We start from the raw sequence: 14,036 nt of genomic DNA on the forward strand, positions 1-14,036 counted from the left end.
AAATTGTACTGTTGCTTTGGAAAACAGTCTGGCAGTTCCTAAAAAGTTAAAGGGTGACCGAAGACCTAGCAATTCCACTCCTAGGTACATACTCACGAGAAATGAAAACCGACGTCCATACAAAAACTTGTATATGAATGTTCATAGCAGCATTATTCATAATAGCCAAAAAGTAGAAACAATGCAAATGCCCATCAAATGATAAATGGATAAAACATAGTATATCTAATGGAATATTATTTGGACATAAAAATGAGTGAATTACTGATGCACGCTAGAACCTAGATGAACCTTGAAAACATTATGCTAATAAAAGAAGCCTGTCACAAAAGACCACATATTATATGATTCCATTTACATGAAATATCCAGAATAGGCAAATCTATAGAAACACAAAGCAGATTTTTGATTGCCTAGAGAGGGGGTGCTTTGGGGGTGATATGAAAATGTTCTAAAATCAACTGTGGTGATGGCTGCATGTGAATATAGTAAAATCCACTGAATTATACACTTTCAATATTGAATTGTATCTCAATAAAGCTGTTATTAAAAGAGAACCTCTTTATGACTAATGACTGAGAAATATATGTACAAATATAGTAGTATATCAGAATTGAGAAAATATAACAAACAGTATAGGTATAACCTTCAGAAAAGCTATTTGAACAATTACCCCATAAGTTTTCTTAATAAACATAAAACTTAATGTGCAATGCCACTGCACTTATTTTCCTTATTTCTTTTTGATGTTTTATAACTTTCCCAGGAATAGTCTATTTTTTAAAAATTAAGACTTTGTTCCTCCCAACAAACAAAATCCAGGACCAAACAAGCACTTCACTGGTGAATTCTACCAAACATTTAAAGAAGAACTAATACCAGTCCTTCTCAAACGCTTCCAAAAAACAGGAAGGAACACTTCCAAACTCATTTTACAAGGCAAACACTACCCTGATACCAAAATCAGACAAGGATGCCACAAGAAAAGAAAATAACAGACTAATATCCCTGATGAACATAGATGCAAAAATCCTCAACAAGATATTAGCAAACCAAATTTAACAATACATTTAAACAATCATGCACTATGGTCAAGCAGGATTTATTCAAGGGATGCAAGGATGATTCAATATCCAGAAGTCAATCAATGTGATACACATTAACAAAATGAAGGATAAAAATCATATGGTTGACACAGATGGAGAGAACAAATGTATGGACACCAAGAGGTGAAAGCGGGGTGTTGGGGGGTGCTGGTGGGATGAATTGGGAGATTGGGATTGACATATATACACTAATATGTATAAAATAAATAACTAATAAGAACCTGCTGAATAAAAATATCAACTTAAATTCAAAAAAAATCATATGGTCATCTCAATAGATGTAGAAAAGCATTTGACAAAATTCGGCATCCATTGATGATTAAAAACTCTCAACAAAGCAGATATAGAGGGTACATACCTCAACATAATAAAGGCCATATACAACAAGTCCATAGCTAACATCATACTCAATGGTGAAAAGCTGAAAGCTTTTCTTCTAAGATCAGGAACAAGACAAGGATGCCCATTCTCACCACCTTTATTCAACATAGTGTTGGAAATCCTAGCAAGAGCAATTAACAAAGAAAAAGAGATAAAAGGCATCCAAATAGGAGAGGAAGAAGTAAAACTGTCACTATTTGCAGACGACATGATACTATACAAAGAGAAAACCCTAATGACTCCATCAAATAACTTTTAGAATAAAGGAATTCAGTTTAAAGTTGCAGGATACAAAATGAATATACAAAAATCTGTTGCTTTTGTATACACTAATAACAAACTATCAGAAAGAGAAGTTAAGAAAACAATCCCATTTACAGTTGCATCAAAAAGAAAAAGATACCTAGGAATAAATTTAATCAAGGAGGTGACAAACCTGTAGAATGAAAGCCATAAGACATTGATGAAAGAAATTGAAGAAGACACAAATAAAGGGAGAGATATACTATGCTCATGGATTAGAAGAATTAGTATTGTTAAAATGTCCACACTGCCCAAACCAATGTACAGATTTAATACAATCTCTCTATCAAAATTCCAATGGCATTTTTCACAGAAATAGAATACACAATCCTAAAATTTGTATGGAAACACCAAAGACTCCAAATAGCCAAAACAATCTTGAGAAAGAACAAAGCTGATGGGATCATGTTCCCTGGTTTCAAACTACATTACAAAGCTATAACAATCAAAACAGTATGGTATTGTCATACAGACACATAGATCAATGGAACAGAATAGAGATCCCACAGATAAAGCTACACATATATGGTCAACTGATTTATGATAAAGGAGACAAGAATATACAATGGGTTATAAAATGAATAAGTCACAGGGATGTAATATGCTGCACAGGGAACATAGTCAATACCTTTATATGGTGTGTAATCTATAAAAATATTGAATCAGTACACTGTACACCTGAAACTAATATAATATTGTAGTCAACTATACTTCAATTTTTAAAATGTATATAGATAGATATACACAATGGGGAAAGGACAGCCTCTTCAATAAATGGTCCTGGGGAAACTGGACAGACATTTGCAAAAGAAAGAAATTGGACCACTATCTTACACCATACACAAAAATTAACACAAAATGCATTAAAGACTTGAACATAAGACCTGAAACCATAAAACTAGAGGAAAACATAGTCAGTAAGCTCCTTGACATTGGTCTTGGTGATGATTCTTTGGATTTGACACCAAAAGCAAAGCCAACAAAAGTGAAAATAAGCAAGTGGAACTACATCAAACTAAAAAACTTCTACATAGCAAAGAAAACTACCAACAAAATGAAAAGGCAACCTACAGAATGGGAGAAATTATTTGCAAATCATATACCTGATAAGGGGTTAATATCCAAAATATATAAAGAACACATACAATTCAATGGCAAAAAAACCCCCAAACAATCCAATTAAAAAATGGGCAGAGGATCTGAATAAACACTTTTACAAAGAAGACATACAGCTGGCCAAGAAGTAAATGAAAAGGTACTGAGAAGCACTGGTGAGGATGTAGAGAAAAGGGAACCCTTGTGCACTATTGGTGGGAATGTAAATCAGTACAGCCACTATGGAAAACAGTATAGATGTTCCTCAAAAAATTAAAAATATAACTATCACGTGATACAGCAATTCTACTTCAGGGGCTTTACCCAAGGAAAACAAAAACACTAACTTGAAAAGATATTTGTAACCCATGTTCATGGCAGCATTACTTACAATAGCCAAGATATGAAAACAACCTCAGTGTCCACAAATGGATGAATAAAGAAAATGTGATATATATATATATACACACACACACACATAATATGTGCATGTGCGCATGTACACACACACACAATGGAATGTTATTCAACCATCAAAAAGAAGGAAATCCTGCCATTTGCGACAACATGGATGGACATTGAAGGCATTATGCTAAGTGAAATAAGTCAGACAGAGAAAGACAAATACTATGTGATCTCACTTATATGTGAAATCTTTAAAAAAAATAGGAAAAAAAAAAAAAACACAGTTCATAGATACAGAGGAACAGGAAGTGGGGGGTGGGAGAAATGGGTGAAGGGGCTCAAAAGGTAAAAAATTCCCGTTATAAAATAAGTCATGGGGGTGTAATGTACAGCATGGTGACTGTAGTTAATAAAACCATGTTACGTATTTGAAAGTTGCTAAGAGAGTGAATCTTGAAAGTTCTCATCACAAGAAAAAAATTTGTAACTGTGTATGGTGGCGGATGTTAACCAGACTTACTATGGTGATCATAAACAATTAAAAAAAATAATACCTTTTAGAGCAGTTTGAGGTTCATAGCAAATCTGAGGGGAAGGTACAGAGATTTTTATATGCCCTGCCCCCGCCACATGCATAGCCTCCCCCATTATCAACATCCCCATCGGAGCAGAACATTCCTTGCAACTGATGAACCTACACTGATATATGATTATCACCAAAATCTATAGTTTACATTACACTTGCCTCTTGATGTTATATATTCTATGGGTTTGGACAAATTTATAATGGCATGAACCCATCATTACGGCACCCTACAGTATTTTCACTGCCCTAAAAATCCTCTGTGCTCTGCCTATTCATCTCTCCCCCTTCAACCCCCCGCAATCACTGAATTTTTTACTGTCTCCATGGTTTTGCCTTTAACAGTCTATTTTGATAACTATTTTAATAACAGATTATGGTACTTGAATGGTCTGAATGTTTGTTTCTTCCCAAAATTCATGTTGAAATCCTAACCTCCAAAGGTTATGGTATTGGTAGGTAGGGCTTTTGGGAGCTGCTTCAGTCATGAGGGTGGAATCCCCATTAACAGGGCTAGGACCTTATAAAAAGGCTCTAGAGAGCTCCCTAGCACATTCTGCCATAAGAGGACACAGCAAGAAGTCTGAGACCTGGAAGAGGGCCCTCATCCAACCACACTGATCCCAGACTTCCAGCCCCCAGAAGTGTGAGAAATCAATTCCTGTTGTGTATAAGCTACTCCGTGTGTGGCATTTTGCTATAGCAGCCCAAATGGACTAAGCCAGCATTTGAGTAATATCAAGTGCACACTTTTTTTCTTTGTAAACTTCAACAGTACATTTTTAAAGTGTCAACAGCAAATGTGCGAACATCCTTTATAAGTGAAGAGACTAAAGTTCTGAAAGGTTGTCATTTGCCCAGGATCATACAGCAAAAGGCTGAGAAGCTGACTTGTCACAAGGCTTTGAAGCCAGGTTTGTCACCCAAGTCCATGGTTTTTCCATATCAAGTGATTCCACCTTTATAGGTTAAGTGCCAGTTAATCATAGAACTCTAATTGCAACCCAGATCAATCCTCTTTCCTCTTACTCAGTAGGCTTCTTGAGGTTATGGAAAATGAGAATAGGGGACTCTTCATGCATTTAAATGTTAAGCATTAACATATATAACGATATAGAGAAACATCTTTATTTTTCTTAGTCATATATGTGATCCCTCCCCTGGGAGAGGCCTTCCTGATACCAATGGTCCTAGGATAAAAGAAGAATCCTGCTGCTCTCAAACACTGCTGATAGAAATGTAAAGTGTCACTGCCTTTTGGAAAAGTAATCTTGAAATATTTTAGTCTTGCAAAATTTATCAAAAAATAAAAGTATATATTCCCTTGATTCAGCAACCCCACACCTAACTCCCATAGCAATAAAAGCACCAGTACATAAGGACATATGCACAAGAATGTTTACCACAGTAAACACTGTAGCAAAAATATGGAAACAAAACAAACACTTAGAGCTATAACATATCCATTACATGAAATATTATGAAGTCATTAAAAGGCTTACAGGACAAAGGTGCCAGGACCACTCAATGTGGGAAAGAACAGTTTCTTCAACAAATAGTGTTGGGAAAACTGGTTAGCCACATGCAAAAGAATTAAGTTGGATGCTTACCTAACACCATATACAAAGATCAGCTAAAAATGGATTAAAGACCTAAATTTAAGACCCCAAACCATAAAACTCCAAGAAGAAAACGTAGGGGAAAAGCTTCATGATACTGGATTTGGCAATGATTTCTTGGAAATGACACCAAAAGCACAAGCAATACAAACAAAAATAGACAAATGAGACTATATCTAACTTAAAAACTTCTGTGCATCAAAGGATGTAATCAATTTTCTAAACAAGTATATACAAAATCTTTATAAATTCACATATTTCTCCAAAAGTGTACAAGCAGTCTCAATTCATTGGGACAAAAATCAATATTTTTGTGCTCCACAGGTCACTGAATGAAGTCTTTGGACAGTTCAGGGAAGCTATGGATAGAAACTGAGCTAGGTTTGAAAAACAATACTGTGTCACGTAAAAACAACAATTCACAGCTGTCGTGGACAGCCACTTGCTCCCTTTCAGGGTTCCAGGTCCCCTCGTGTGGCAGAGGTCTTAAATTTGAAGTCTTTCTGTGGTCCTCGTGGACAGCGCCTTGGATCTCTGTGAGGTCCTCAGTAGTGTCTCTGTGTCGGAGGAGAGGTGCCAGGATGCATGGGGTGGGGTCACCATCATCAAAGTGGACATGCTTGCTGTCTTCCCTGGTGCTCAGTGTCCGCGTGTTTGCATGGCATCTGTGGCTTTCAGTTGGGTCGAGTTGCCCTGTGGGCAGGAGGATGGCACGTGGGACAAGGCTGTCAAGCATTTGAGCGTTTCCTCGGGGGTCAGGGCCGCAAATCCTGCCAGCTGGAGAGCTGGCTGGAACGTGGCCGGGAAGGTGGCCTAGGTTCCACCGTGGGGTTTGACCCTGGGTCATGGTTGCTGAAGACCACTGCTTCCCATGGTCGGTGTCCCTGCGGGTCCCCAGAAGATGATCTGGCCTAGTTGGCCTGAAGTGGCACCTGGGCTGAATTCCTTTGGCCCCTTGAGAGGAAGACAGGCTGCATCTTGCCTGTAGCCAGCTGCAGGGTGGTGTCAGCCTGCCCATGGGAGGCTCCCTTGTTCCTGGAAGCGCTGGCAGTGGCCCCAAGTGCACATCAGATGTGCTAGTAGCTGGCACGGTCTCCAGGTCCACATGGATGTCACATCCACAGCCGGGAGGCTGGTCCCTCAAGTCTATGTGCTTTGGTCAGAAGGCGGGGCTGCTGGAGAGTGGGAGCCCGTGGCTATTTCAACAGCCCATCGGGGTCAAAGTTCGCATGCAGCCTCTTGAAGGTGGCTGGGGTCTTTCCCCATTCAGTAGGAGGGTCCGAGGCCAGGGCTCTGTGTATAAGGTGTGGCTTTTACTGTTCAAGGCACTGCAGAGGAGCAAAGGGACACACAGAGACCAAGACGCAGATACAGAGGCACACACAGAAACCAGCAAGCATGTCCACGCGCAATCACAGACGCACGCACGCGCACACACATACACCCTCTCACGCGCAGGCCCACCTACGTGCCTACCTTCCTGCAGTTGTGCTGTCAGACATGCATTCAGTTCTCCTAAGTGATAGAGGTACTTGGGAAGCAGGTGCAGGGCTCACGTCCAGGTAAATGTTTGCATGAATCATGTTTTCTGAGAACCAGGGTCCAATTCTGAAGCCTGTGTGATTTCTGTCTACTTCTCAGGTGCACTTGCTGGGCAAGGCTGGCTGTCGGTGAGGACAAGAAGACCTTCGCGTGCTCTGAGGACTGGAGGTGGTAGGGAGACCTGGAAGAAGTGAGGTAGGCCCAGGGTGCCGAGCATGGCTGTGGATACCTCAGGACAGTAGGCTTTCAAGCACCCCAAGATGTGCCACTGGATATTAGGGTTTCCTCAGACGGGCCCAGTGGCTGCAAGCATGGATTGACTGTTCCTCTTGCTGAGTGGCCTGGGGGCTGTGGATTCCCCAGGCTGTTGGAGTACTCGGGGGTCACTGGCTCCTCAGCGGAGCCACGCGGCCTGCCCTGTCGGGTTCTGCAGTGTCCCAGCACGTGCTCGGATCGATGATGACTCCCTTGTATGCATTCCTTGGAAAATCTGAACAAAATGAGGGAGAACACTCTACCGTTTCCTCATCGAAACTGAGGTCCAAAAAATAAAAATAAAAAAAATAAAAACAACAATTCACAGTTGAACTGAAACACTGTGAATGTGTTAATACCTGCCATAAAACAACAATTTATCTAATACAATATTAACCTGCTTGTCATGTAACACAATGTTCATTGCAGCACTATTTACAATAGCCAGGACATGGAAGCAACCTAACTGTCCATCAACAGATGAATGGATAAAGATGGTGTGGCACATATATACAATGGAATATTACTCAGCCATAAAAAGAAACGAAATTGAGTTATTTGTAGTGAGGGGGATGCACCTAGAGTCTGTCATACACAGTGAAGTCATAAAGAGAAAAACGAATAACGTATGCTAACACATATATATGGAATCTAAAAAAAAAATGGTTCTGAAGAATCTAGGGGCAGGACAGGAATAAAGACACAGACGTAGAGAATGGACTTGAGGACAGGGGGAGGGGGAAGGGTAAGCTGGGACGAAGTGAGAGAGTGGCATGGACATATATACACTACCAAATGTAAAACAGATAGTTAGTGGGAAGCAGCCACATAGCACAGGGAGATCAGCTCAGTGCTTTGTGACCACCTAGAGGGGTGGGACAGGGAGGGTGGGAGGGACAGGCAAGAGGGAGAGGATATGGGGATATATGTATACGTATAGCTGATTCACTTTGTTATACAACAGAAACAAACACAACAATGTAAAGCAATCATACTCCAATAAAGATGTTAAAAAAAATTAACCTATTTGCTAAACAGGCTTTGATTTATAAGATGCATATATTTCCAAAACTGTTCAACATCTCTACTTATAAATTAATTCACAGGATTCATATAGTCGCTTTTTAGTTTCAAAAGGTGTTAGCAAAAATAATACAAGGAGACCTTCAAGATGGCAGAGGAGTAAGACGTGGAGATCACGTTCCTCTCCACAAATACATCAGAAATACATCTACATGTGGAACAACTCCTACAAAACACCTACTGAACGCTGGCAGAAGACCTCAGACTTCCCAAAAAGCAAGAAACTCCCCATGTACCTGGGTAGGGCAAAAGAAAAAAGAGACAAAAGAATAGGGACGGGACCTGCACCAGTGGGAGGGAGCTGTGAAGGAGGAAAGGTTTCCACACAGTAAGAAGCCCCTTCACTGGTGGAGATGGTGGGTGGGTGGGGTGGGGTAAGCTTCAGAGCCACGGAGGAGAACACAGCAACAGGGGTGCAGAGGGCAAAGTGGAGAGATTCCCACACAGAGGATTGGTGCCGACCAGCACTCACCAGCCCAAGAGGCTTGTCTGCTCACCTGCCAGGGCGGGTGGGGGCTGGGAACTGAGGCTCCGGCTTCGGAGTTCAGATCCCAGGGAGAGGACTGAGGTTGCCTGCATGAACACAGCCTGAAGGGGGCTAGTATGCCACAACTAGCCCGGAGGGAGTCCGGGAAAAAGTCTGAAACTGCCTAAGAGCCAAGAGACCATCCTTTCGGGGTGTGCGAGGAGAAGGGATTCAGAGCACCGCAAACACGAGCTCCAGAGACGGGCGCGAGCCGCGTCTATCAGAGCAGACACCAGAGACGGGCGTGAAGTGCTAAGTCTGCTGCTGCAGCCACCAAGAAGCCTATGAGCAAGCACAGGTCACCATCCACACCTCCCCTCCCGGGAGCCTGTACAGCCCACCACTGCCAGGGTCCCATGATCCAGGAACAACTTCCCCAGGAGAGCACACAGCACGCCTAAGGCTGTTGCAACGTCACGCTGGCCTCTGCCGCCACAGGCTCGCCCTGCATTCTATACCCCTCTCATCCCCGGGCCTGAGCAAGCCAGACCACCCTAATCAGCTGCTACTTTAACTCTGTCCTGAGTGAAGAACAGATGACCTCCGGTGACCTAAACGCAGAGGCAGGGTGAAATCCAAAGCTGAACCCCAGGAGCTGTGAGAACAAAGAAGAGAAAGGGAAATTTCCCCCAGCAGCCTCAGGAGCAGTGGATTAAATCTCCACAATCAACTTGATATACGCTGCATCTGTGGAATACCTGAATAGACAACGAATCATCCCAAAATTGAGGCGGTGGACTTTGGGAGCAACTGTAGACTTGGGGGTTTGCTTTCTGCATCTAATTTTTTTCTGGTTTTATGTTTATTGTAGTTTAGTATTTAGAGTTTATTATCATTGGTAGATTTGTTTATTGATTTGGTTGCTCTCTTCCTTTTTTTAATATATATATATTTTTCCTTTTTCTCTTTTTGTGAGTGTGTATGTGTATGCTTCTTTGTGTGATTTTGTCTGTATAGCTTTGCATTTACAATTTGTCCTAGGGTTCTGTATGTCTGTTTTTGGGGGGGGGGGGTTGTCTTTTTTTAGTATATTTTTTAGCCCTTGTTATTGTTGGTAGATTTGTTTTTTGGTTTGGTTGCTCTCTTCTTTTTTTTTTAATACTTTTAAATTTTTAAAAATACTTCATTAAATTTTTTATTTTAATAACTTTATTTTCTTTTTTCTTTCTTTCTTTCTTTTTTCTCCCTTTTCTCCTGAGCCATCTGACAGGATCTTGGTGCTCTGGCTGGGTGTCAGGCCTGTGCCTCTGAGGTGCGAGAGCTGAGTGCAGGACATTGGTCAACCAGAGACCTTCTGGCTCCATGTAATATCAAACAGCAAAAGCTCTCCCAGAGATCTCGATCTCAATGCTAAGACCCAGCTCCACTCAACGACCAGCAGGCTATAGTGCTGGACAACCCAAGCCAAACAACTAGCAAGACAGGAACACAAGCCCACCCATTAGCAGAAAGGCTGCCTAAAGTCATAAAAAGGTCACAGAAACCCTAAAACACACCACCAGACGTGGACCTGCCCACAAGAAAGAAAAGATCCAGCCTCATCCACCAGAACACAGGCACCAGCCCCCTCCACCACGAAGCCTACACAACCCAATGAAACAACCTTAGCCACTGGGAACAGACACCAAAAACAACAGGAACTATGAACCTGCAGCCTTCAGAAAGGAAACTCCAAACACACTAAGTTAGGCAAAATGAGAAAACAGAAAAACACACAGCAGATGAAGGAGCAAGGCAAAAACCCACCAGACCAAACAAATGAAGAGGAAATACGCAGGCTACCTGAAAAAAAATTCAGAGTAATGATAGTAAAGATGATCCAAAATCTTGGAAATAGAATGGAGAAAATACAAGAAACGTTTAACAAGGACCTAGAAGAACTAAAGAGCAAACAAACAATGATGAACAACACAATAAATGAAATTTAAAATTCTCTAGAAGGAATCAATAGCAGAATAACTGCGGCAGAAGAATGGGTAAGTGACCTGGAAGATAAAATAGTAGAAATAACTACTGCAGAGCAGAATAAAGAAAAAGACTGAAAAGAATTGAGGACAGTCTCAGATACCTCTGGGACAACATTAAACACACCAACATTCAAATTATAGGGGTCCCAGAAGAAGAAGAGAAAAAGAAAGGGACTGAGAAAATATTTGAAGAGATTATAGTTGAAAACTTCCCTAATATGGGAAAGGAAATACTCAACCAAGTCCAGGAAGCACAGAGAGTCCCATACAGGATAAATCCAAGGAGAAACATGCCAAGACACATATTACTCAAACTGTCAAAAATTAAATACAAAGAAAACATACTAAAAGCAGCAAAGGAAAAACAACACACAAGGGAATCCCCATAAGGTTAACAACTGATCTTTCAGTAGAAACTCTGCAAGCCAGAAGGGAGCGGCAGGACATATTTAAAGTGATGAAAGGGAAAAACCTACAAACAAGATTACTCTACCCAGCAAGGATCTCATTCAGATTTGATGGAGAAATTAAAACCTTTACAGACAAGTAAAAGCTAAGAGAATTCAGCACCACCAAACCAGCTTTAAACAAATGCCAGAGGAACTTCTCTAGGCAAGAAACACAAGAGAAGGAGAAGACCTATAATAACAAACCCAAAACAATTAAGAAAATGGTAATAGGAACATACATAGCAATAACTACCTTAAATTTAAATGCTCCCACCAAAAGACACAGACTGGCTGAATGGATACAAAAACAAGACCCATATATATGCTGTCTACAAGAGACCCACTTCAGACCTAGGGACACATACAGACTGAAAGTGAGGGGATGGAAAAACTTATTCCATGCAAATGGAAATCAAAAGAAAGCTGGAGTAGCAATTCTCATATCAGACAAAATAGACTTTAAAATAAAGACTATTACAAGAGACAAAGAAGGACACTACATAGTGATCACGGGATCAATCCAAGAAGAAGATATAACAATTGTAAATATTTACGCACCAACATAGGAGCACCTCAATACATAAAGCAAATGCTAACAGCCATAAAAGGGGAAATCAACAGTAACACAATCATAGTAGGGAACTTTAACACCCTACTTTCATCAATGGAAAGATCATCCAAAATGAAAATAAATAAGGAAACACAAGCTTTAAATGATACATTAAACAAGATGGACTTAATTGATATTTATAGGACATTCTGTCCAAGAACAACAGAATACACTTGTTTCTTAAGTGCTCATGGAACATGCTCCAGGATAAATCATATCTTGGGTCACAAAACAAGCCTTGATAAATTTAAGAAAATTGAAATTGTATCAAGTATCTTTTCTGACCACAACGCTATAAGACTAGATATCAATTACGGAAAAAATCTGTAAAAATACAAACACATGGAGCCTAACAATACACTACTAAATAACCAAGAGATCACTGGGGAAATCAATGAAGAAATCAATAAATACTAGAAACAAATGACAATTAAAACACAACAACCCAAAACCTAGGGAATTCAGCAAAAGCAGTTCTAAGAGGAAAGTTTATAGCAATACAATCCTACCTCAAGAAACAAGAAAAATCTCAAATAAACAACCTAACCTTACACCTAAAGCAATTAGAGAAAGAAGAACAAAAAACCCTCAAAGTTAGCAGAAGGAAAGAAATCAAAAAGATCAGATCAGAAATAAATGAAAAAGAAATGAAGGAAACAATAGCAAAGATCAATGAAACTAAAAGCTGGTTCTTTGAGAAGATAAACAAAATTGATAAACCATTAGCCAGCCTCATCAAGAAAAAAGGGGAGAAGACTCAAATCAATACATTTAGAAATGAAAAACAAGAAGTAACAACTCACACTGCAGAAATACAAAGGATCATGAGAGATTACTACAAGCAACTATATGCCAATAAAATGGACAACCAGGAAGAAATGGACAAATTCTTAGAAAAGCACAACCTTCCAAGACTGAACCAGGAAGAAATACAAAATATAAACCGACCAATCACAAGCACTGAAATTGAGACTGTGATTTAAAAATCTTCTAACAAACAAAAGCCCAGGACCAGATTCTATCAAACATTTAGAGAATAGCTAACACTTCTCCTTCTCAAACTCTTCCAAAATATAGCAGAGGGAGGAACACTCCCAAACTAGTACTACGAGGACACCATCACCCTGATACCAAAACCAGACAAAGATGCCACAAAGAAAGAAAACTACAAGCCAATATCACTGATGAACATGGATGCAAAAATCCTCAACAAAATACTAGCAAACAGAATCCAACAGCACAGTAAAAGGATCATACACCATGATCAAGTGGGGTTTATCCAAGGGATGCAAGGATTCTTCAATATATGCAAATCAATCAATGTGATACACCATATTAAAAATTGAAGGAGAAAAACGATATCATCTTAATAGATGAAGAAACATCTTTCGGCAAAATTCAACACCCGTTTATGATAAAAATCTTCCAGAAAGTAGGCACAGAGGGAACTTACCTCAACACAATAAAGGCCATATATGACAAACCCACAGCAAACATCATTCTCAAGGGTGAAAAACTGAAACCATTTCCACTAAGATCAGAAACAAGACAAGGTTGCCACTCTCACCACTCTTATTCAACATAGTTGTGGAAGTTTTAGTCACAGCAATCAGAGAAGAAAGAGAAATAAAAGGAATCCAAATCAGAAAAGAAGAAGTAAAGCTGTCACTGTTTGCAGATGACATGATACTATACACAGAGAATCCTAAAGATGCTACCAGCAAACTACTAGAGCTAATCAATGAATTTGGTAAAGTAGCAGGATACAAAATTAATGCACAGAAATCTCTTGCATTCCTATACACTAATGCTGAAAAATCTGAAAGAGAAATTAAGGACACAAACCCATTTACCACTGCAACAGAAAGAATAAAATACCTAGGAATAAACCTACCTAGGGAGACAAAAGACCTGTATGCAGAAAATTATAAGACACTGATGAAAGAAATTAAAAATGATACAAACAGATGGAGAGATATACCATGTTCTTGGATTGGAAGAATCAACATTGTGAAAATGACTATACTACCCAAAGCAATCTACAGATTCAATGCAATCCCTATCAAACTACCAGTGGCATTTTTCACAGAACTAGAACAAAAAACTTCACAA

The 14,036-nt window shown here is 39.9% G+C and overlaps 1 protein-coding gene and 1 non-coding gene across 2 annotated transcripts in view; one reads left to right on the plus strand and one right to left on the minus strand.

The window, feature by feature from the left end:
* The window catches only part of CHRNA5 (cholinergic receptor nicotinic alpha 5 subunit), a 59,934-nt gene that overhangs the window by 21,791 nt on the left and 24,107 nt on the right, over window positions 1-14,036 (minus strand). The window lies entirely within an intron of this gene.
* On the plus strand, window positions 7,485-7,577 carry LOC136119576 (small nucleolar RNA SNORD116). The gene has a single exon (XR_010655559.1). It is a non-coding gene; the product is annotated as a small nucleolar RNA SNORD116 (small nucleolar RNA).

Source organism: Phocoena phocoena, chromosome 2, assembly GCF_963924675.1.
Source record: "Phocoena phocoena chromosome 2, mPhoPho1.1, whole genome shotgun sequence".
Taxonomy (NCBI): Eukaryota; Metazoa; Chordata; class Mammalia; order Artiodactyla; family Phocoenidae; genus Phocoena; species Phocoena phocoena.